At 46.8% G+C, this 23,682-nt stretch overlaps 1 long non-coding RNA gene and 1 pseudogene across 1 annotated transcript in view; one reads left to right on the plus strand and one right to left on the minus strand.

Annotated features, from left to right (window-relative positions):
• LOC143820577 (uncharacterized) overlaps positions 1-23,682 on the plus strand; it is a 336,387-nt gene that overhangs the window by 99,026 nt on the left and 213,679 nt on the right. The gene's annotated exons all lie outside the window — the stretch shown is intronic.
• LOC143840011 (exosome complex component RRP4 pseudogene) lies at positions 16,112-19,642 on the minus strand (annotated as a pseudogene).

Raw genomic sequence — 23,682 nt, forward strand, 5'->3', positions numbered from 1 at the left:
TCTACATCCGAGAGTTAATTAGGAACAAAAGTCATTTTTAGCTGAAAGGGATATCAATTTATTCCTGACTTGCTTTGACCTAACAAATCTGGTGGCGGATTAGATAATTGGCCGCGATGTCTTTTGGTGGTGTCTTCTCACTTCTCTTTTGCGCTCTGTCTGCCTGACAGTATTGACACAGCTATGGCTTTTCTGTGTGGCCACTTTATGTGATCCTCTCTCCTGGACCGTTTATGCACTGGAGGTGTCATGCCAGGCTGCAGGCTGGAGTTTTAGTCATAGCAGGTTGCCCCACCTCTTCCTGAACCCACATGGGGGAACACTTGGCCTGGGGCACCTCATCCGCCTCCAATTTGTGCTCCTGCATGGGAGCTGGGGCACTGAAGTTCCCAGTGCATAAACGGTCCTAGGGAGTGTCCTGACTCAGTGGTTGAGTAGCTGCATTTCATGCAGAAGGTGTTGGGTTTAGTCTCTGGCCTCCCCAGTTAAAAGGATGTATGAGGCTTCAAATCCGGAAAGCTGTTGCCAGACCGAGAGCCTTGATCATGATATACCATGTGGTGTCTGTAGTTCTGCCAAGGACTGAGCTTGAAGTCCAAGGCAGAATCTTAACCCTGCACTGTAATCAGCCAACGCTGCCTGATCCAATCAGTTTAAATTGAAACTGGCCAATAGCGCATGCTGGCTGGAAGATCTATTGTGCTGCATTGTATATAAGTTGGGGTTGGTGGGGTTCTCTAGTTCAGTTTCGGTTTGGTTTTTGCCTCTTGTACCATCATGCTGGAATCAGAGTAAAGAGCTGAAATCGCTTCTCGGCCTTTTGGCTAAGATCAAGTGTATAGAGCTGAAATTAACTCCTGGTGTTCAGTGCCCATTCCGCACGGATAGGATAATGCACTTTCAGTGTGCTTTGGCAGCTGTAGAGATCTTGAACTCATGCTCGACTGCTTTGGTGGTATGGCTAATGGTAAAAAGTTGAAACTGACTCTTGACAAGATGGAGGAAATGCACTACTTGGTGTTTATTACTCAGAGATCAGTCCTCTAGGACAGGGGTAGTCAACCTGTGGTCCTCCAGATGTCCATGGACTACAATTCCCATGAGCCCCTGCTAGCAGTTGACTACACCTCCTCTAGGAGACTGGAATGAATACACACTGGGCCACTGAAAGAGGCCTACTAGTCAAATACTGCTATTTATGTCAGTTGTTTGTAAAGCTTGTTTCCTCCTTCAGCTTGGCCTACCTGTTTGCTACACATTTTGTCTGTTTTTAAGCTGAGAATAAGCAAGGCGTGCCATTCAGATTTATTTATTTAAAATATTTGTGTTCCAATTCTCCATGATAAATGCCTGAGAGAAAAATCTGCTGAACCCCTCAGGGAATAATGTTGACGATATTCCCTTTTCTGCCTGAAGAAAGATTCACATCATTGTTATGGATGCTAACAAAGCTCGCAGATCATATTTAAAATGCATTAAACTGGTATGTATTTATTTACAAATATTTATTTCTTCCCTTTCACATGTAGCCCAAGGTGGCTTGCAAACATAAAATATATACTGCATGGAAAGGAAGAACCACCTCCTATAAAACCTCTTGTGGCGCAGAGTGGTAAGTGGCAGAAATGCTGTCTGAAGCTGTCTGCCCATGAGGCTGGGAGTTCGATCCCAGCAGCCGGCTCAAGGTTGTCTCAGCCTTCCATCCTTCCGAGGTTGGTAAATTGAGTACCCAGCTTGCTGGGGGGTAAAACGGTAATGATTGGGGAAGGTACTGGCGAGGCCACCCCGTGTTGAGTCTGCCATGAAAACACTAGAGGGTGTCACCCCAAGGGTCAGACATGACCCGGTCCTTGCACAGGGGATACCTTTACCTTTACCTATAAAACCAGAATGCTTCCCATTTAACAATCCAGGGCCACTGGAAAAGAACAGTCGTTACAGGCTGTACAAAATAACCAGTTCTGGTGTTCTTTCCACACTTTGACCAACTTTTCCATAATGTCCAGATGTTTGAAGAGAATGTCTAGAAATTGATAGTGATGGAATAATAGTGATAGTCAGGTCCAGAACAGAAGTTGTCAGGATACAAGGCCGAGTCCAAGAGGCATGATCAGGTCTGAAATCAAAGCACACGGAGGCAAGAATCCCAGGAGTCGTAGCAGAGAGCTGGTATGAATGTTGTTGCCAGTGAGGGCCTGGCTACAAACTTCAGCATCTGCTCCCCAAAAAGGCATTGCTTGTTCTTGAAAGGAGCCATCAGATTCTCCAGCTCTGATAACTTATGGCTAGGGTTTCTTCTGTTTTGCTCCCTTCTCCCTCTGAGGCTCTGACAGCATGGAGGAGATGATCTCCTCCTCCTCAGAGTCGGGTTGTAATTCCAAGGAAGAGCTTTTGCTCATCAATTGAACTGGCTGTAAATCATGTGGAGGGTCTGCAGCTGTTGATGACCCAGGCATTTCCCCAGTTTTGAAGCATTCACCGCCTTCTTCAAGTCGTCTTCAGACTCCCTGTTAGCTAGATCTGGCTGAGGTATGGAAGAGGCTGACGGAGCCAAATGGTGAGTCAGGTTCAGTGTCATAGTGTCCACCTTCCAAAGCAACCATATTCTCCAAGAGAACTGGTCTCTGGAGTCTGGAGTGAGCTATAGTTCTTGAGAATCCCCAGGTCCCAACTGGAGGTTAGTATCCCTAGTGGTAGGCTCTCTGCTTTGTACTCCAAAATGGTCCCAGGTTCAGACTCCAGTATCTCTTGTTTAAATGATCAGGTAGCAGGTGATGTGAAAACCTGTAGTGCAGGCTTTCTCAGTCAGGGTTTCATGAAACCCTGGGCTTATTTGAGGGCCCTGGAAGGGTTTCCTGAAAGGGTGGGAGTTAATCAGTTTTTTATACTTTGAAAAATTTGTTAAACATTTATTTATTTATTACATACCACTGTCCCCAAAGGCTCAGGGAGGTTTACATCAAACAGAAACAATACAAATAAGTCAGTATATAATAATACAATAATAACTATAACATTATGAACAATAGAACATTGGGGAGAACATTTATCAGGTGATATGACTATATATGGTCATGTCCACCTTCTCCCCACCCATGGCCAAGGATGGGCCTGGAGGGGGTCGGAAGGGGAGGGTCCCCAGGTGAGCATGTATACAGTTATGTTTCCCAACCATATTCTGCATAATGGTGCTACTACTAAGGTTTCATGAAGCCTGAAGAATGTTTCAGAGGTTTCTCAGTAGTAAAACAGTTGAGAAAGACTGCTGTAGAGATTCTACGGACGAATCAAGGACCGATAGCTCTTACTAACTCGTACTTTCTGGCTCAAGCAACGCATTAATATAATTTATTATCCATTAGTGGCTTACTGTGTTCATTCCAGCCACTTCATCAGCTGCTCCTCCACTTCTTTTCTTCCGCCTTTCATGCCCTGCTAATCCCCATGTCATTAAAAGTTACACTATGCCGTGCTGGCTTCCTCATACATGTAGAAGCTCAAATCAGATTAAGCTACAGGCTGACCTGACAGGGAGCGCTGGAAGAATATAAAGAAGCCAAGGGGAATAAATTACTTTGCAGAAGGAGTCAATGTTGATAAATCCAGACAAATCCTACTTTAAGACATAGGTTAATTTAGGAGGCAGTGTGAATGAATAAAGAGCGAGCAAGCGAGGGAGGGAGGGAGAGGATAAACCTGAGGTCTGGTTTATTTAGTTTCATGTATCACCTACAGTCTTCGATTCTGAGAAAATAAAAATCGGGCACTCAAAGGCTATTAATACCAATTTTCTTCACAGACACTAATCAGTATTGGATTTTAATTTAGCTGAGTCTTATTTGGAGTTAATCTCTCTTAGTCCTCCTTAGTTGCTTTCTGTTGGAAACTCTTATTAAACCCAAATGCAAGCTGTATCCAAAACAACAGGACTCTAGAAAACTGGGTATCAGAACTGCACCTGTAGGATCAGTCGGTCTTGCCTTCCTCACTCTTGGGAGACTTTATATGACACCTTTTGATCAGGTGCAACTTACATGAAGGAGGAAATGGTCAGATAGTGGAATTGCTCTGTGAAGGAGTCCAGAAGCCCTTCTGCTTTTTTCTTCTCAACCAGGGTTTCCTGAAACCCAAGGGTTTCTTGACGGTTCCAAAAGGGTTTCCCAAATGGGTTAGAGTAGCGGTCCCCAACCTTTCTCAGATCAGGGACCGCCTCCGGAGTGAGGGAAGAGCCGACGGCCCGGGTGCTGCGAAAACGCGCACGTGCAATTGCCGTGCATGCGCGTTTTCGCCACTAGGGGCGCTAACGCGCATGCGCGGCAACAGCGCCATTCCGGCGGCTGTGCCTGCCTCTTCCCTTCCTTCTTGCTGCCGGTGGGGGGAGGCAGGCGTGGCTGCCTGCGGCCCGGTACCGTGGCCTTTGTGGCCCGCCACCGGGCTGCGGACTGGGGGTTGATGACCCCTGTGTTAGAGTTAATTACTTTTTAAATATTTTTAAACATTCGTTAAGCATTTATTGGGTGATATGACCATATATGCTTATAGTGCCCCCCCCCCATAGCCAGTGATGGGCTGGGAAGGAGTTGGGCCCTAGGTGGGCATGTACACAGCTCTGCTTCCCAACCATATTCTGCACGATCACGCCACTTCTGGGATTGCTCGAAGCCAGGAGAATGTTTCAGGCATTTCTCAGTGGTAAAAAAAGTTGAGCAAGGCTGTTCTATGCCATTGAGGATTGGGCAGATTTCCACCGGGTTTCCATGCTCCATTTTTGCAGCAATTTCTATTTCAAGCCAAGGCCCTCCTCTGGCACACAAAGATGTCACTGTTTTGTAAATAAAATGGAGGCAAGTCTGATTAATATACCTCTCGTTATCTGACAACTAAAACATTCAAGCATGGTAGTAAACACCAGCTGTGGTAAAGAGAAAAAAAAAAACTAATTCAGTGACTCACAACTGAAGGTATAAAATTGCTGCACTGAAAAATATTGTATTTGAAATAGTGTGAAAACCTGGAAAGTAGACTTTGGTCAGTGAGTCAGATTATTACAAGATTTCGAGAAACTCTGGGATTTCTTAAGGGCCAGGGAAGGGTTTCTCAAGTGGGTGAGAGTTAATTAATTTTTAATGTATTTTTTTTAATTGGGTGATATGACCATGCATGGTCATGCTAACCTGCCCTCCCCCCAAATGGCCTGGAGCGGTTGGGAAGGGGAGGAGCCTCAGGTGGGCGTGTATACAGCTATGCTTCCCAACCATATTCTGCATAATCGCAATACTTCTGGGGTTTCTCGAAGCCAGGAGAATGTTTCAGGGGTTTCTCAATGGTAAAATGGTTGAGAAAGTCTGGTTTACTATTATTGTCCTCGACCTTTGGTCTGTGATAGCTGATTGAGACATACAGGGCATCCTTGATTAGGCTGTATGGAGTAGTAGATAAACCATTGGGCTAGGGTACCCACATTTGTATACCTGCTCCTGTCCGGAAACTCATTGGGTGACCTTGGACCATTCATCTTAGGACCCCGCTTAGGACCATGGGTGTGTATCTGAGCATAGTCAGATCTCCATTGACCTTTTGCCAGTGGAAAGCACAGTGATAGGGCACAGTTGAACTTTCCCCCTATCTCCAAAGGACTAAAAAGTACCCATTTGTGCTGGTGAAAGTGGGTCGGGAGGGAAACAGGAAGCTCTTTCCCCTACCCTTGCAGAGCTCCCTTGTAGCATCCAGCAAACGAGCACTGTGACGGACCTACATAGCTAGGAGCCCAAAGAGACCTAGGACTCCCTAGTGGGAGGGATCACTCCTGAAGGAAAAAGGGGAGTGGCCTTGGAAGGTTCTAAAGGGGAGGATTCTAAAAGGGCAGATAGTCCAAGTGGGCAGTTGGTCAGGGAGAGGGAGTTGAAGAAGTCAGAAAGGAAGCTTGGTATTGGACAGGTGGAGGTTTGGTGGAAGAGAGAGGAAATAGGAGATCGTCTGGGCCAAACAAGATCATGTATATTAGGAAGACAGGAGAACCGTGGCAGCCTCAGACCTCACAAGGCCATACAGGGATCTTGTGGGCTTATGGAGAGCCCAGGGCCCATTCCGCACACATAGGATAATGCCCTTTCAATGTGCTTTGGCAGAGGGATTGTCCTGTGCAGAACAGGAAAATCTACTTCTAAAGTGCATTGAAAGTGCATTATCTATTGCGTGCAGAACAGGCTCAGGTCTCTGACAGAACTGACATGTGAAGCTGTGGTGCTTAATGACACAAGCATACAGAGTAATTTATACACATTACAAAGTAACATACAAAGTAACAACCTGTGAACAATCTAGGAACGCATTTCTAAACCTTTATGCCGGACAGTTTAATACAGTTTTATTAAGAAGTTAAAAGTGGAGAGTCATGAACGTTCCTTAGTCCAAGAGACAATAGTTTGATGTGACGGGAGTGAGAAGCTCCCACAAATGTACTGGGAAATATATCTTTCCGAAATAGTGAACATGTCACAAGCACTTAAGTTAGAGCCTTCAGTGTATGACTGACTGTGAGTCTCGTAGTGTACCATCATCTGGCACATATTGGGTATATCGTGCAGTTACTCCAGCTTTTCTCAACCTTTTTTTACTGCCGAGAACCCCCTGAAACATTGTTCAGGCTTTAAAAAGTGACACAATCATGCAGAATATAGTTGGGGAGCATAGATGTGTACACGCCCACCCAGGGCCCCTCCCCTTCCCACCCCCTCTAGATTCATCATTAGCCATTTTTGTAGGGGAAGGCGGGTTGACATGACCATATATGGTCATATCACATTGCCTTGCAGGGGTATATTGACCGCCTAATGAGGACACTGACAACCATAATTTGGCGTAAAATATTTGGCCACAGCCTTTATTCAATATTGAGCGTGGCAAGCATGGGAAGAGAAATTTGCCCTCTTGTGATCAGCTGACCCCAAGGCAGCCCATCACAGCTTGCCCCTCAACAGGTTGCATTGGCTATCCAGCCGAGAATCCTGGCCATAATGGCAGGCTGAAAAAAGGGGAGGAGGCAACATGGAGTGACCCCTCCGGGTATCAGCCTCTGTTGGGTTCTCCTGCCTCCCGGAAATGCAAGCCTTCAACCAGGCTCTGCATCCACACAGCCCCTTAAGGGGCCACCCAAATCTAGGGGAGGCCAGCGCGCAAGCATGGCCGCCCCAAAATTGGTCCTTCCCATGCTACACTTCCGCCGGCTGTGACAATTAAACAACAATCCAATCCAACATCTAACAAATAGTCCAACAATTCATAAATAGGGAGGGAGGGTGGGTTTCGCGTCTTTGGGCGCCCTGAGGGGGAAAAGAGGCCGAGCAATGTCAGGCCATCCGTTTAACTGACGCCTAGCTCAGCCACGCCCCCTGTTGCCATGCCAACACACACCCTGCCCAGAGAATGCCAGTGCTGGGAGTTCTCTCCCACCAGCCAGGTCCCTGTCGGCGGTCTTCCCCCACAGCGGCAATGGCCCCCTTTAGATGAGTCTTGGGGGCTTTTAATAAGTGCTTAACAAACTTTAAAATGTATATTAAAATTAATTGACTTGCACCCATTTGGAAAACCCTTCCAGGGCCCTTAAGAAACCCCAGGGTTTCGCAAAACCCTGTCTGAGAAACCCCAGTAGCTGCTTTTTATAAAAGTCAACAAATGGTCACTTGGAGCATTCAAGTGCAGGACTTTTCAAACTAACTACTTCATAAACGTTAAAACTCTGAAAACAAGGGGAAAGAACTTCTTTTAAAAAGGCCATCTATTCTATTGGCACTCTTATTGTGTTTATAAGTTCCTACTAATTCAACAAGGAATCAGTTCATAGTGACAGTAGATGTTATTATCAGATAAAATCCAATTAGTTTCTCAACAAATTAATGACTCTTTAATGTTCACATTTTCCTCCTAATGTTCAATAATATTGCACTAAAAGAAATGCAACTCCCCTCTCAGCTGCTCTTCTTTCTCCCTCATGTGTGCTCAATTATACCTTTCTCCTTGCTTTGTACATGTGGAGAAAGCCTAGGAGGTCAATGGAATTTAGATGTGGAGATTGGGGCAGTTATGTTCCTGTTTACTTACGTTTGTGGCTGTAATTCTGACGCAGGGAATATTTGTCATTGCTTTGAGAGTGGATGAGCATGTGTTTATTATTTCTATATTTGCTGGGTTTGATTGAGATCGAGACATGTTGGCGCAGTCCTCCCCCTCTGTTTTACCATTTCCCATTTCCCAACCGTTTAGAAATGAAGAATGCTAAGATAAAAGACATCTGTTAAGAAAAATAAATAAATAACCCAGCCATGCACACCTGAGTATGCCGGTCCCAAGCCCGGATAAATGGGGAGGGGTAAGGAAAGACCTGGAAACCTACCTTGCAAAAAACAACAACAATGTTGCCAAGAAAATCCTACGCAACAGCTCTATATGGTGCCCAATTGTGAGCCCCCCAGGCTACAAGGTATTCAACAACATTTGTGCAAGGAGTTGGACTAGATGACCCTGGAGGTTCCTTCCAACTCTATGATTCTATGATTGTTTCCACACTGGGAACTTTGCTACCCTGGCTCCTGTACGGGAGCTCAAATACAGGCCGGACGAGGTGCACTGGGCCAAATGCTCCCCAGCTCATATTCCAGCCTGCAACCCGGCATGAAGCCTCCAGTGCGGAAATGGTCAACAACTGACTGGGAGGAGCAAGGGCCTGCAGCAAGTAGCCCTGGATTTTATTATGTGCCTGGGCCAAATTAATCAAGAAACCCAGATGCTGATGCTGCCAATGGTGAAAGCAAGGGTGTGCGGTTTATGAGGATATATCACTGGAAGGCAAAATCACAAAACTCCGGCTCATTTACTTTGGCCACATCATGCGATCCAACTCAATGGAGAAAGCCATCATGCTAGGATTGGTCAGGGGTGAAAAGAAACCAGGCCAACCAAGAGTGTGGTGGTTAGATACAATCAAAATGGACACTTGGCCAGAGCATTACAAAACTAAAAATAAGCGGTGCGGGATCGAAAATCATGGCAACAGCTGAGCCATAGGATCGGCAAGAGTCAAACTCGACAGAATGGCTCACCTCATCATCATCCTTAGAAAAATGCTTTTATCATAGGTAGGAATGGTTATCAAAAGTAAGAGTGCTTCGTGAGTATTTAATAAAGGGCCTTTTCCACTGTGGCCCCCACCTTGTGGAACATTCTGCCTGTGGAGGTCAGGAAGGCTCCTACCCCCATGACTTTCTGAAAACTATGCAAAACTGAATTATTCTAGAGGCCATTTCTACAAAGGCAGTACAGTTACACTGCGTTAAATGAGTCACAAAGTTACTTGGAAAAATGGTCAGGGACTGTGGACTATACCGGTGGTCCCCAACCACCGGGCTGTGGCCCGGTGCTGGGCTGCGAAGGCCCTGGCAGTGGGCTGCGGCTCCCTGCCTCTGCAGGGCCATGCTCGGCCGCGCATGCGCGCATGTGCGCCCGGGCAATCTCCCTCCCCGCCACTGCCGGTCCGCAGCCTAGAAAAGGTTGCGGACCACTGGACTATGCTATTGTGCTTAGCTGGCTGAAACCTGCTATAGAGTCTTGCATCACTGATTGTCGAATAGTTATGCTTTGCTTCAGTTTTGTTTTTACACTTCTGGCGGGCTCTACAGCCCTAATCCTATTGCACTGCTTATTGAATGTCCTGCCTGTCAATTGTATTGACTCACTCGGTGTAATCCTCCTTGAGTCCAAGTGAGAAAGGTGGGCTGTAAATAACGTAGATGAATAAGTAAATAAACTGTCACATCATTTCCATACTTGCATTAGGAGGGCCTGGTCTGAATATTATACATAGGACTGGTCCGATGGTGCCATTTTACTTTACCAGATCTGCTTTCTAATATACCGTGGCATTGAAGTTTGCCATCTCGTTTGTCTTAAAGCAAAGACACGACATCTGTTTTATACAGTATGGTGAATGAGGGGCTATAGTTCAGGGGCAGAGCACCCACTTCACATGCAGAAGGCCACAGGTTCAGTCCCGCTATCTTCAGTTAAATGAATTGTACAGTAGGTGGTATGAAAGACCTCTGAGGCTCTGGAGTGGGGATGCCAGGTGGGACCTGGTGATCTCCACTTCTACAGCTCATCTCCAGATCAATTCCCCTGGAGGAAATGGCTGCTTTGAAGGGTAGACTCGATGGCATTATACTTCACTGAAGCCCCTCCTTGCCCGAAATCCCATCCATTCCCAGCTCCACCCCCAAAGTCTCCAGGTATTTCCCAACTCAGCGCTGGCAACTGTACCGTGGAGAGTCACTGCCTACCAAGGCCTTGATGGATTTGTAGCATCTTCATATATTCATGTGGTCCAAGAGACTTAGACTACATAGACTAAGCCAGAAATGTTGACAGAGTTTAAATAGGCAACGAGGGTAGAGCACCAGGCTACTTAAAATCATACAATGGCTTCGTTATGAAGAGAAACAACTTAGTAGAGAACGAGAAGAAAGACTCCTAGTAGTCTGTCTTCTTCCGTCTGTCTGCACTGTTGGTTTTAGAGGCAAGCAGGGAGGAAGTGTGCTCAAAGGAGCAGGAAGTCTCCGAATGAGCCGATCAGGACATAGGAGGAGTCTGTTTGGGGGGGAAAATCAGGAAGTTCCTCATCTAACTCTACTAGATATGGATCTCCTCCAGTGCCCTTATAGGATATTCCTCATATTCTGTTCAATCTTGTACATTACAGATCTTGCATATTATTTAAATTTTGTTGCACTGTAAATTTCTCTGGGCAAGGTTGCCAGATCTGGGTTGGGAAACACCTGGAGATGTTGGTAATGGAGCCAGGAGTGGGTGGGATTTGGGGCAAGGAGGGGCTTAGTAGAGTATAATGATAGGGAGTCCACCCTCCAAAGCAGCCATTTTCTCAAGAGGATGAGTTGTCAAACCAGAGGATCCCCAGGTCTGGCACCCCTACTCTTGGCTGTACTGGGTCCCTTTGGGAAGAACAGTGGCATAGAAATGCCCTAACAAAAATAAATGTGTCAATGAAGGCAGCTTCCCCCCCCCCCCCTTTGGCATAGGAAAATATTTAAAGCAATGATCCTTGCCTACACATATGCAGTCCAAAGTGGCACTGCCCAGAATTCTGTTGCTTTCACGGACCATTTTGCTTTGCTTATATTACACTGAAGGGCCATACAGGTGTAGGCCTTAGAGCAGGGGCAGTCAAACTGCGGCCCTCCAGATGTCCATGGACTACAATTCCCAGGAGCCCCCTGCCAGGGGGCTCCTGGGAATTGTAGTCCATGGACATCTGGAGGGCCGCAGTTTGACTACCCCTGCCTTAGAGAATGTGGACATTGACAGGGAATGCCGATTGACAGCACACTTCTGCTTTTTTTTAGTGTTTTTTATTTTTATTATATATAAAGTGTTTACAGGAAGATGAAAAAAGAAAAGAACGACTAGCTAGCAAAATAACTATTGATCCATTTGAGAATATAGTCTGATATTATCTTTAAAAGTACATAGTCAGTTCCCATCGCATATTAACCCTAGCCTAAAAGTTACTGCTGTCTTTCTTAAGAAAGTCCAGGTAATTGCTCCACTGTCCGTCATATTCTTATTAACCATATTAGTGAGTCTTGCCATTTTTGCTAAATCCGCTAATTTGCCTAGCCATGTAGAAATAGACAGCACACTTCTTGATTGTGCGACGTGGGGACTGGTTGACCTCAGCCCAGCAGGATCGCTAGACCTTGCCCACCGAGGCTTGATTCCAGATCCTTACTCATCCCAACAAGCTCGCTACCCCTCGGAAAGTAGAAATCGCCAATTGTGCATCATTAATTGCGCTAATCTGCAGTCTTCCTGTCTTGCCTGCAGACTACAACTCTGTCAGGAGCAGGCAGCTTTTATCTTTCTCCCTCCCCGACTCTGCCCCTCCGCCCCCCCCTCCCCGCCGCTATGCACTGTATGTTACACAATGGGACCTCTGATTTCCAGGAGCTGCCAGCCATTTTTGTAACAAATAATGTTAAATCGTAGTAATCACTTAGTGGCCTGAAGTGAGGGAAATCATGCTAAGGGCCTGCTTGGTGCAGAAAGTCTGCCAGGGCGCTCATTACGGAAGATGTCGCGTTCAGAGCAGAGTGTCTTCGGCTCGGCACTTAGAGAGGACATTTGATTTTAAGGTTGTAAAAAGAGTGCCTGCAGCTGGCTACGGAGCCCCCGTCTGCCCAGCACTCCAGATAATCAGACCACTTTTCTCTTTATGCCTAAAGCCGGGGTCCCCAAAGGGTACCATCGGCATGAATCTGGCTCACTACGATCCGTCTTCTTTGGGCGCAGCAGTGTGAGGACCAGACCGCAAATAAGACGTTTCAGATGCTTAAAGAGTTTCTGTCTATAATCAGCCAATCAAAGCCAATAGCATGGAAACACTGCTGCAGGCTTGGCAGGCAAAACCAGCCAGGGATTTTGTTTTATATTCTTAATCTGAAGTGTTAGTTTCGTTTTTATAATGGGCCTGACGTGTAAATACGATGAAATAATGACTGTCTCTCACTCGGTTTTTTTTATTTTTATCCCAAGCTTCCTCCAAGGAAATCTGCTCTTCTCTGCTTTCATCATATTGTCATACTTCCACCTCCCATCCTCTCCAAGTCCTGGTGATTAGGCAGAGATTGTGGATTCCATGCCGGGATCTTAATTTGCAGACATTTTGGCTGAGCTTTGGTGTTGGGATTTGACGACTTAATGTAGTCCTAGGTCCCTCCAGAAAAATGGGGCTGCAGAGTAGCAGAAAGTATGCAGTTATTAGTTACCTTGACGGATGAGGCACGAATCCAGACTCACAGTACTTTGAGGTTTAAAAGAGAGAATCTTTACTGCACTGTGATTTACAGAAAACATTATCATATTCATCTGCACCAGTCTTCTTATGGGAGCAGAATACACATACTTAAAAGGTAGTTACAAAAGAAACACAGTGCAAGCCTCTATGGCAAGCCTTGCATGTAGGACTACATATGGAAACAGCTGAGAATCTAATGGCTGCTCCTTGCTTCAGCAAGCACACAGACTCTGTTCTTCTTCCTGAAGAAATAGGAAGTGGGCAGGAGCCCAGTTTAAACAAAAGGCATCCCAGACAACATACTGGAGTTTTTCCACTGCTTCAGGCTGCAGTTTCCAGCACTGACCATCTGGCACCATTGGGTCTAACAGAGCCGCTTAAACAGTTTAGCAATAGCCTTTCAGAGCTGATTTCCCCAAATTAACTGCTGAGTGCAACACCCCCATGTAGAGTTGCATGTTTTCCAGTCAATTCAGATCAGAACTGTTACATGCAGGGAGAAGGAGCTGAGCTTTGACACCTGCCCCCCTAGAGTTGGTGACCTCCCGATGACAGAGACCATTTCCGCATGAGGAATCTGTTCCTGAACAGCCTTAGAATGACTCCACATGACATCGCCTGCATCCTGAGGTTGTCCAGGAGCGGAGTCGGGTTTTGGCCATTTTTAACTTGCGATTTTGGGAATCACCAAAACTGGATTTACATCCCTAAATCGCATGTCCCATCGCTGAGCAACCAGAGATAAGCTCCTATGGAGGGGGAAATGCACAATAGTCTTGGCAGCGTTGTCCTGCCCTCACACCTGCCCTCCCCTCTCCTTTTTCTGCTTTGAGTAATTTTTTTTAATGGCGCAGTCTGTGTTGCATCACAACTGCAAACCTTCTTCTTTAAAGTGTCCATGGTCTTTTCGTGATCAGGCAGGCAAAACATAGCCCCTTTTCAGTTTTCTGCAGGAGGGGAATGTACTGGGAAAAGGGGGGCAGGTGATCAAGCATCCTTCTCCTGACCATACAATGGTCTGAGCACCTTGTTTTTAAGCCAACCATTAACACAAAATGTCTTTCGGGCTCCAGGGACCATGTGCAGCCTTCTCACAACTTAGGCAAGCAAAAACAGCCCCATTTCTATCTTTTTGGGCTCCAGGACAGCAATAAAGTCCCAAAGTCCAGGAATCCCAAAAAATGGGGGGAGGGGGATCCTATATCATTCTGGCGTTTCTCCATAGCAATGCAGCAGTGTTGATTATTATTAAAAATGCATCTGTATTGTGACATTACTGCATAGCAACATGGAAGTGCCTTTAAAAAAAAATTGGGGGGTGGGGCTCAGGTGGGAAGAAAGTTTCAGTCCATGAGAGAACCGCTGTGTTGTCATTGGTGGCCTGCTGTGATTGACTAGTCAAGGAGCGGGGGGAGATGTTCGGCTTGTTTTCCCTTGCAGCCTCATCAGGAGGCAAAAAGCCATGACGGGGCAGGGGGAAATCACGGGACGGGTCTCCTTTTAGGAGTGCTGCAAACACGAGGTTTACCTTCCCGCATTTGCAAGCAGGAGGCTACGTGAATTTTACCCCTCCATGCGGAAGACACTGCTAGAGGATGATAAATCTTCCTAGGGAGAGAGTTCTATACTTTTGGTGCCACAACTGATCAGGCCCTTTCTCACATTACCACCTGCCTAGCCTCAGATGAATAGGGCAACCAAGGCAGTACTTCTGAAGGTTGCTGGAGAGAATGGGTAGCTTCACAAGAGAGGAGGCAGTCTTTTGAAGGACAGGGCACTATATAAACCTAAAATAAAATAACTAAAAATAAATAAAATAAATTAAGGAAAGTTCCAGGCTATGTGGGGTTTTAAAAGTCAATGCCAGCACCTTGAATTGAGCCCCGAAACAAATTGGAAATCAGTGTAAATGGAACAAAACTGGAGTGTTATGGTCCCTACAGTCAACACTGAGTGTTGTGGTTAAAAGTGGTGGATTTGATTCCTTACTCCTCCACTCGTAGCCATCTGGGTGACCTTGGTCTCATCACAGTCCTGATAGTGCTGTTCTCTCAGAAGCTGTCAGAAGCTCTCTTAGCCTCACCTCCCTCACAAGATATCTGTTGTGGGGAGAGGAAGGGAAGGTGATTGAAGGCCGCTTTGAGAATCCTTCAGGTGGAGAAAAGCGGCATATAAGAACCACCTATTCTTCTTCTAATTAAAAGCAGGATATAAAAACCAACCTTCTTTCTGTGATCACAGCATTCTATGGCAACTGTAGCTTCAGGGCATTACAGTAATCTATATTACCAGGGCACACATCACAGTACCAAGCTCTTTGATGCCCAGGAAGGGCTGCAGCTGGCTTAGCCGGTGAAATGTACCCCTGGCCGCTGCTGCCATTTGTTTATTCAGAAGCACCACAACCTATGAACCTGCTCCTTAAGGAGCCAGCCAACCCCATCCTGAACAGGGAATAACCCATTTCCTGGGTCAGACCTTCCAGCCCACCGTTTAGCTTCCGTTTGTTCATCATCAGTCTCTCCAAAACTACCTCCAGTTTAGGTTTCCACAGCCTCACTGGGATCTGGTGGGAGGACGAGTCAGAGATGGCTGAATATTGGTGGCAGCTCAATCCAAATCTCTGCAGGATGTCCCTCAGAGACTTTACATAGATATTGAAAAGATCAGTTGCCCTAGAATAAATGGCAGCTCTGGAGGGTGGATTCTGTAGCATTACACCCCACTGAGGATTACAAGTTTATTTGAAATTTGGTCTGAATGGCTGTAAAATAAAGATTGATTGATACTCCACTGAGGTCCCTCCTCTTCATAAACTCTCCTCAGAGGAACAGCAGCACTGGCGGCATGCCGGCTAGCGCCCGCACACAAACACAGAGCTCTGGCCCGTGGCGCCACCCCTCTTCTCCGTGCCACAGTGCTGGCCATCTCGGGATTTGGTGATCGCGGCTGAACCATGCGGCAGCACACAACCCTATTTCCCATTACGGTGATGGCCACCCTACCTCCATGCCACTTTCCTGATATGAAATGATCTGGAGTGTGTACTTAACTAAGCATTAGGGTGTTCTACACTGAGGGGCTCCAACATCTGCCAGTAAACACACTGGCTTAACAAACTATATAAAGCCGAGAGTCTGTGTTTTCTCCTGGAAGTCCTTGTAGTCTAGGCCAGGGGTAGTCAACCTGTGGTCCTCCAGATGTCCATGGGCTACAATTGCCATGAGCCCCTGCCAGCGTTTGGGGATGGGCAGGCAGGAGGCACTTCGAAAGCAAGTGGAACACTTGATGGATTTTCTGGGCCGTCAAATGTTTTGGAGAGGCTGGACTGTGCAGAGCCAGAGGGGAGTCCAACCTGCCTGGGGGTTGTCACGGTCGCTCCTCGCATCCAGCTCTACAATCATCCCTCCAATTCCAGGAGCCTTTGCCGAGTCTGAAGCACTATCTCGTCCATCACCTCGGGCTTCAGAAGGTCCTTGATCTGATGAGGCAGGGATGCCTCGTAGCAGTACAGGATGCTGGTGTCGTAGAGTGTCAGCTTCTCAGCGACCAAAGCTGTGATGCAGTTGCGGAGGCGGGAGATCACTTCTCGGTCAGGCAAGGGCACCGGCTCCAGATTGGTGACAAAGCCTCCAGCCTCTTCATCCTTCTGTTCAGGAGTTGGGTAGATCCAGATGAACCCGTTGTTGCCAAGGATAATGGAGGCCCCACACGGCAAGTCATGGAAGTGAGTCTTCTGTCGCTTCACAAGGGACGGGGAAACCCGCACGAGCACTCCCTGGCCAAGCTTCCCATATTTCAGACTACGGGTATGAAGGGAGACAGCTCCATCCGAGAAGACTGCCTGGAATTGTAGTCCATGACATCTGGAGGACCACAGGTTGACTACCCCTGGTCTAGGCTTCCCTTTGATCCTAGAACTAGGAATTTCTCTCACTCCTGGGAACTGTTATTTGCCTAGTAAGGAAAACTCGATGGACTTCATGTCAAGTACTCCATTGGGACAATCACCATTCTCCTGGCTACCGACTACTGACAATAGATAGGTAAGGGGAGCAGTATTAGTTCACTGTTGAATTTGTAGAGGGAAGGACTACTGGGAAATACTCTCTTAGGCTTCCTCTGGTGACCTCTATGGTGGCTTGAGTCCTCATCCTTCTCCTTTGAGAAATTAAACGCTGGATCTTGAAACTGCCAAAGAAAGAAGACAACGATGCATTTTGAATAGGTGGGGGAGAAAGGGAGGAGGGAGACAGCTTCCTAATTTAATTGGCTGATTTGCAGGTTTGCGTGTGGAATGCAGTAGGGTTTCGATACACCCCTTTCCCCCCTCTTGAAAATGAAGGAGTCGGATAGCAAGGGCTAGAAGTCAAACGGCAGGTGTCGGAGGAGTCAGGTGGCAAGGGAGCCAGGAGTCAAGCAACAGGTGTGCAGAAAGGTAATAGCAGTCACCTGAGAGGGAGCGCAGGCCACTGCCGTCAGCACCTGTTTAAATAACAGCCGAGGTTGTTCCTGCTCTCGGGAGGGAGAAGCAGAAGCTGCTGAAACAACCCCTGGAGCTCTTGACTGCGTTGTGGTTTGGCCCTGTTCCCAGCCACCCACAGTAAGGCAGCCATGACGAGAAGACCAGTGTCATGCCCTGTCAGCTCTCTGGTGGCTTCCTGTCAAATTTCTTTCCATCAGGCAGATTAAACGTTATTAGCAGTTCGCCTCCAGGGAACTTTCCTCCCCAAATCAGTGCATGAGTTTATAAAAGAGATCACTGTAAATTTCAAAGAGCAACAGTGGCCAAAAGGAATATATAGGCTCTTCCTTTGGCCACCCTAGTAGGAGGAGCAAGAGAAAAAAATCGCGACGGGGTTGTGCAGACAGCTTGCAGGGTTCTCAGTTAATGCCAGTTTCCTCTCCGTTGCTTCCCAAGTGGATTGTGGGAGAGGAGCAATATGTTTTGAGGCAGTATGTGGGAGAGCAGCAATATGTCTTCTTCCCTTTCCCCAAACGGTCCAGAACGTGGGCTTGAAAATGAGAAGGCAGGGAGCCAATGCAGCGTTTCTGCTTGGTATAGGAAAAATGCATTCCCTCTAACCTTCTCCTAAAGGCTTTCTGTGGTTCAGGGAAACAGTGACAGAGATCTTTGTTTTGATGATGACAAAGGATACAGTACGAATGAGAACAAAGGGAGAATGAGGGGGAATAAGGATGGCACATGATGGTCGGATATGGGGTTGAGGACAGAACAGCCCATCCCTCTTTTAGCCCATCAGATTGGGTGGGCCATGAAGTAGTAGTTCAAAGCATGCAAAGACTGATCAAGACTTGCGGTAGAATGAACCAGAAGGCCTCTGAGGTAGTAGAATGTGCTGTGCTTTTTCCAATTGCTGGTGGGTGAGTCCATCTCAAGTACGGTTGAGAAATACCTGGAGATTTTGGGGGTGGAGCCTGGGGGAAAAGAAGCATCCTATTTTTACAATCACCTACCCTTCCTCTCCCCACAACAGACACCCTGTGAGGTAGATGAGGCTGAAAGAGCTCTGAGAGAATTGTGGCTGGGCCAGGATGACCCAGCTGTCTGCATGCGGTGGAGTGGGGGGATCAAACCCAATTCTCCAGGTTAGAAGTTGCCACTCTTTACCACTGCATGGAAGCTGGCCGAAGGTGGGGTTGGAGGAGGTTAGGGATGTTATAAGGGTATAATGCCTTAGAATCTGGCCTCCACAGCAGCCATTTTCTCCGGGGAACTGATCTTGACCATATAGATCTCCAAGTGCCACCTACATGGTGACAACCTACACTCAAAGTTACTTGAGGTATGGAGTATATTAGGCATACCAGTTGATGCTGACATCTCCTTCCTAATAATAGCTGTTCTTAGACATTCTCACCAACTATTTACAATCACAAACCCAAAGTACATCCACAGCTTGCCATTAAAAAAAACATATTTGTTGGGACTATTGGACTTGGTTTAGTCCTGAGTCCCTCCAGAGCAATGGTTCTCAACCTTACCGGTGCCACAACCCCAACTTCGGTGGTGGCATGTGCATGTGTGTGTGTGCATGTTCGCGCAGGTGCACAACAATCAAGGCAGCGTGGAGGTGGCCAGTGCCATGGCTCCACTACCTCCACCCGCCGCCTCCTTCTGTTGCCTGCCTCGGCGGCACCAGCAACCTCTGTTAACCCCGGGGAAGGGGCCAAGCGACCCCAAGGTTGAGAACCACTACTCCAGAGAAGTCAAGTTGCAGAGTAACAGAGCATTTGGAAAGCAGACTACAAAGCTTAAAGAGCAGCAGCATATTGCAGGACTCTTGTGGCTAGGCTGCAGACAGACTACATGCCACAAATCAGCAGATAGAGAGTTGAGTTTAATGGCTGCGTGCTTGCTTCAGCAAAGGCACACATTCTTCCTGAAGAAGCAGGAAGTGGCCAGGAGCCATCTTAAACAAAAGACTCCCCAGAGCACATGGCTCAGAATTCCCTTTAACCTCACTAATGATCACTTGATGCACTTGTGAGCACACAAGTACAGGTCAGCTGCTTAAACAGCTTAACGATAGCCCTTCAAGGCTGACTTCACCAAATTACTTGCTGATTTCAGTTCCAGCAATATTGTAGACTGCTGGTGGCAGTTCTTGATAAAGAAATCTTTTTTTTTTTTTTTTGAGAATCTGAGGCACAGTGTCTTTCTAATACTTATTGGAAAAACTGGGTATTTTAATTACTTCGTTCTACATATCTTTCCCTAAGGGCAGCCAGTTTTCCCATGGCTACCCATTTCAACATTTCGGGATGGTTATGGAGATGCTTAAAAATCCAACTCATTTTGTTACTTCAACATTCCGCAAGACAAGTGAAATCTATAATTACCGGCACTCCGCGTCCATTTAGAACGAAAACAGAAGCTATAATATCAAATATAATATTTTAATCCTTGAAAAGCGGTGCTGTATTCTCATCACTTTCTGTTAGGAATCCAGGCTATAAAAGGCTCTTGAGTGTCGCAGATTTGTATTCATTTGTGTAGACCGGATGCACATCCAAATGTGCATCTATGTGCTCATGCCACCGGTCCCTCCAAATAGCTTCCTAATCTGGAGGACTGTGGACACTCTGGCCTTCCTGGTCTTGGTAGTCCGTGGTCATCATAGCCCAGAATGGGCCACCAAAAGCTTAACCTTCAGCTGCCTCCCAGGGTCCTTTGAGGGAACAGTGGCACACACTGCTTATACTCATGCTTTTCAGCACCCGTCAGAGCCTTGTGTCCTGCAAAAGGTGGAGAGATGCTCCAGCTGTCAAAACATCAGTCACTCAGAGTTACTGCTCAGCTGTTAAGGCAGCTCTTTAAATAGTCTCCCCCATTCCGGACAGCATCCATCAGTCAGGGCCCAGTTAGCTGCTTTCCTCCCACAGAGGCACCAGTAAGCACTACCCCGTTATCTCCTCCTAGCATTTAGTTTCGAGCAGGTAAAAAAACAACTCAGGAAAGCGAAAGGGGATGATATGAAAATCAGATGACACAAGAAAACTTTTTCACACCCTAATAAGGGCATTTGTAAATGCAGTTTCTGAACAGATTTAGGGCCTTCTGGTGTGTGTTTTAAAATATATATATTTTTATCATGTTTAAGTTAGAGGAAGTCTTAAGAACGACCCCGAGAAGTGCTTTGTGCAATTTCTCTTTTTAAAATCAATTTAATGGTAGCCTACGACGTAGTCAGAATGGGTGCAAAAGAGACCATTATGCATCGCAGTTAGTGCAATTTTAGGGCATAGGCACGCCGTATTGTATTAAGCAGATGGTACCCCATTACGTGGTTATGAGAGCTTTCTGACAAATATATATAGCTTCCGATTACAACCTCCCAGAGTCTGCATGGGCTCAAATCCACGTCGAACGACACCTTTCCTTCCCCCCCCCCCCCCGTCAATTTAATGCATAATGCAGCGAATGCTCTCTGATGTGACATTAACAAAGCTCTTTACAAATATCCATTATCCTGTAGTATTCATCTACACGAAGTAGATAAATAAACATTATTACCCCCTATTTTCTAGGCACTGATGCACAAACAAGAAAATCAAATGACACCTCCAGTGTTTGTGTTCCGAATGCAGGATGTTTACGTTTCCCACTTGCCTATACGTTCTAGTTCCCCCCCCCCCACACACATGCACACATCTACATGAAGCATTAAAAGAAATGCAAATTTTAATCCAAAAGTTATCTTTTGCCAGAATATGGGAGGTCTGTCACTGAAAGGAGGGGAGGGATATTTTTGCTCCCTTCCCCCCTCCACTACAGATCCCCTACTCTCCCAACCAAAGCTTTGACTTAAGATCCTTAGCTGCCAAAGAAGAGCATCTCTTTGTGTGGTGGTGGTGGGGCAAAGTGAGTAGCTTTTTAACCATTAGCCAGTTTGGTGTAGTGGTTAGGAGTGGGGACTTCTAATCTGGCATGCCGGGTTCGATTCTGCGCTCCCCCACATGCAGCCAGCTGGGTGACCTTGGGCTCGCCATGGCACTGATAAAACTGTTCTGACCGGGCAGTGATATCAGGGCTCTCTCAGCCTCACCCACCCCACAGGGTGTCTGTTGTGGGGAGAGGAAAGGGAAGGCGACTGTAAGCCGCTTTGAGCCTCCTTCGGGTAGAGAAAAGCGGCATATAAGAACCAACTCTTCTTCTTCTTCTTCTTCAAACATTCTTTAGGCTTCAAGAAACCCCAGTTGTGGCATATTAGGGTTGGGCGCTTTGGTGGCCATTTGTGGCCATTCGTGCCTGAAGCAGCCTGCACTGCGGCGCAGGGGAGGGGCGGGGAGGTGCTGGTGCGAGCACGCCAGTCGGCACACACACCTTCAGCTGCCTCCCAGGGTCCTTTGAGGGAACAGTGCAGGTGCAGAGCTCTGTGCCTGCGTGTGTGCACCAACCAGCACACCTACACCCACACCTCCCCCTCTCCCGCGCTGCAGTGCTGGCTGCTTCAGGCATGAACAGCCGCTTCAGTTGCCAAAGCGCTCAACCCTAGGCATGACCATGCAGAATTTGGTTGGGGAGCATAGCTGTGTATACTCCCACCTGGGACCCCTCCCCTTCTCACATCTTCCAGGCCCATCATTGGCCATTCTGGGAGGGGGGCAGTCCACATGACCATATATGGCCATATCACCCAATACATATGGCCATATCACCCAAATAAATAAATGCATTAAAATTAATTAACTCCCACCCATTCAAGAAACTCTTCCAGGGCTATCAAGAAACCCCAGGGTTTCACAAAACCCTAATCTTGACTAAACTAAGCCTCTTCTTGGAACAGGCTTTCTCACTGATGGCCTTGGAAGGTTTTTTCTGAATATGTGGGAGTAAATTAATTTTAAATATATATATTTTAAACTTGTTAATCATTTATTGGGTGATATGACCATATATGGTCAATGATGGGCCTGGAGGGGTTGGGGAGGAGCCCCAGGTGGGTGTGCACAGTTTTCTTCCCAACCTTATTTTGCAGGATCACACCAGTTCTGGGGTTTCTCGAAGCCAGGAGAAAAGCCAGGTAAAAAAGTTGAGAAAGGCTCTTTTAGACTGCAAGCCATGTGATCTGGGCTACTGGTCTGAGTAGACACTTGGACAAATCGATGATCTGTGTCAGTATAATACAGCTTCATTAGTACAGGAGCCATCGTCAAATACTTGAAGGGCAGGGGTAGTCAACCTGTGGTCCTTCAGATGTTCATGGACTACAATTCCTATGAGCCCCTACCACCAAATGCTGGCAGGGGCTCATGGGAATTGTAATCCATGAACATCTGGAGCACCACAGGTTGACTACCCCTGAAATATAGGATTTAGCAGGGTTGCTTTCTGTTGCACCAGAGGGGCAGACCATAACCAATGGGTTGAAATTAATTCAAAATAATTTCCAGCTGAATATCCAGAAGAAGCTTCTGACAGAACAGTTCCTCAGTAGACCAGGCTTCCTTGGGAGGTGGTCAGTTGTCCTTAGGCAGAGGCTAAATAGTCACCTAACTGAAATGCTGATTCCGTGAACTTAGGCAGATTGAAAGTGGCTGGACAAAAGGGATTGTGTCTGAGCTTGGCTCTTGTGGCCCATTCTTGCATACTCAGGTAAATGCTGATCACCACTTTGGGGTTGGGAGGAGAATTTCCTCCAGAAGAAGAAGAAGAAGAAGAGTTGGTTCTTATATGCCGCTTTTCTCTACCCGAAGGAGGCTCAAAGTGGTTTACAGTCGCCTTCCCTTTCCTCTCCCCACAACAGACACCCTGTGAGGTGGGTGAGGCTGAGAGAGCCCTGATATCACTGCTCGGTCAGAACAGCTTTATCAGTGCTGTGGGGAGCCCAAGGTCACCCAGCTGGTTGCATGTGGGGGAGTGCAGAATCGAACCTGGCATGCCAGATTAGAAGTCTGCAGTCCTAACCACTACACCAAACTGGCTCTCAGACTGGCCAAAGATTCTGGTGTTTTTTTGTTTTTTTGGGGGGGGGGGTCACCTGGGAATGGAATTGGGGTTCCTGTGGTGGGCAAGTAGTTGTGCATTTCTTGCATTCTGCAGGGGTGTTGGACTAGATGACCCTGGAAGTTCCATCCAATTCTATGATTCTGTGTGTTCTCATGAGCTCGATCCAAGTCATTCATTCCAATTCTGCAATATGACATTTTTCTCTTACGGAAACAGGAAGTTGAGATGAGGCCCAGCCAATTATTATTATTATTATTATTTAATTTTTAGACCGCCCTTCTCCAAATAGGTCTCAGGGCGGTTTACAACATAAATAGTTAAAACACAATAAAATCCCCATAAAAAC

This window comes from Paroedura picta, chromosome 1 (genome assembly GCF_049243985.1).
Source record: "Paroedura picta isolate Pp20150507F chromosome 1, Ppicta_v3.0, whole genome shotgun sequence".
Taxonomy (NCBI): Eukaryota; Metazoa; Chordata; class Lepidosauria; order Squamata; family Gekkonidae; genus Paroedura; species Paroedura picta.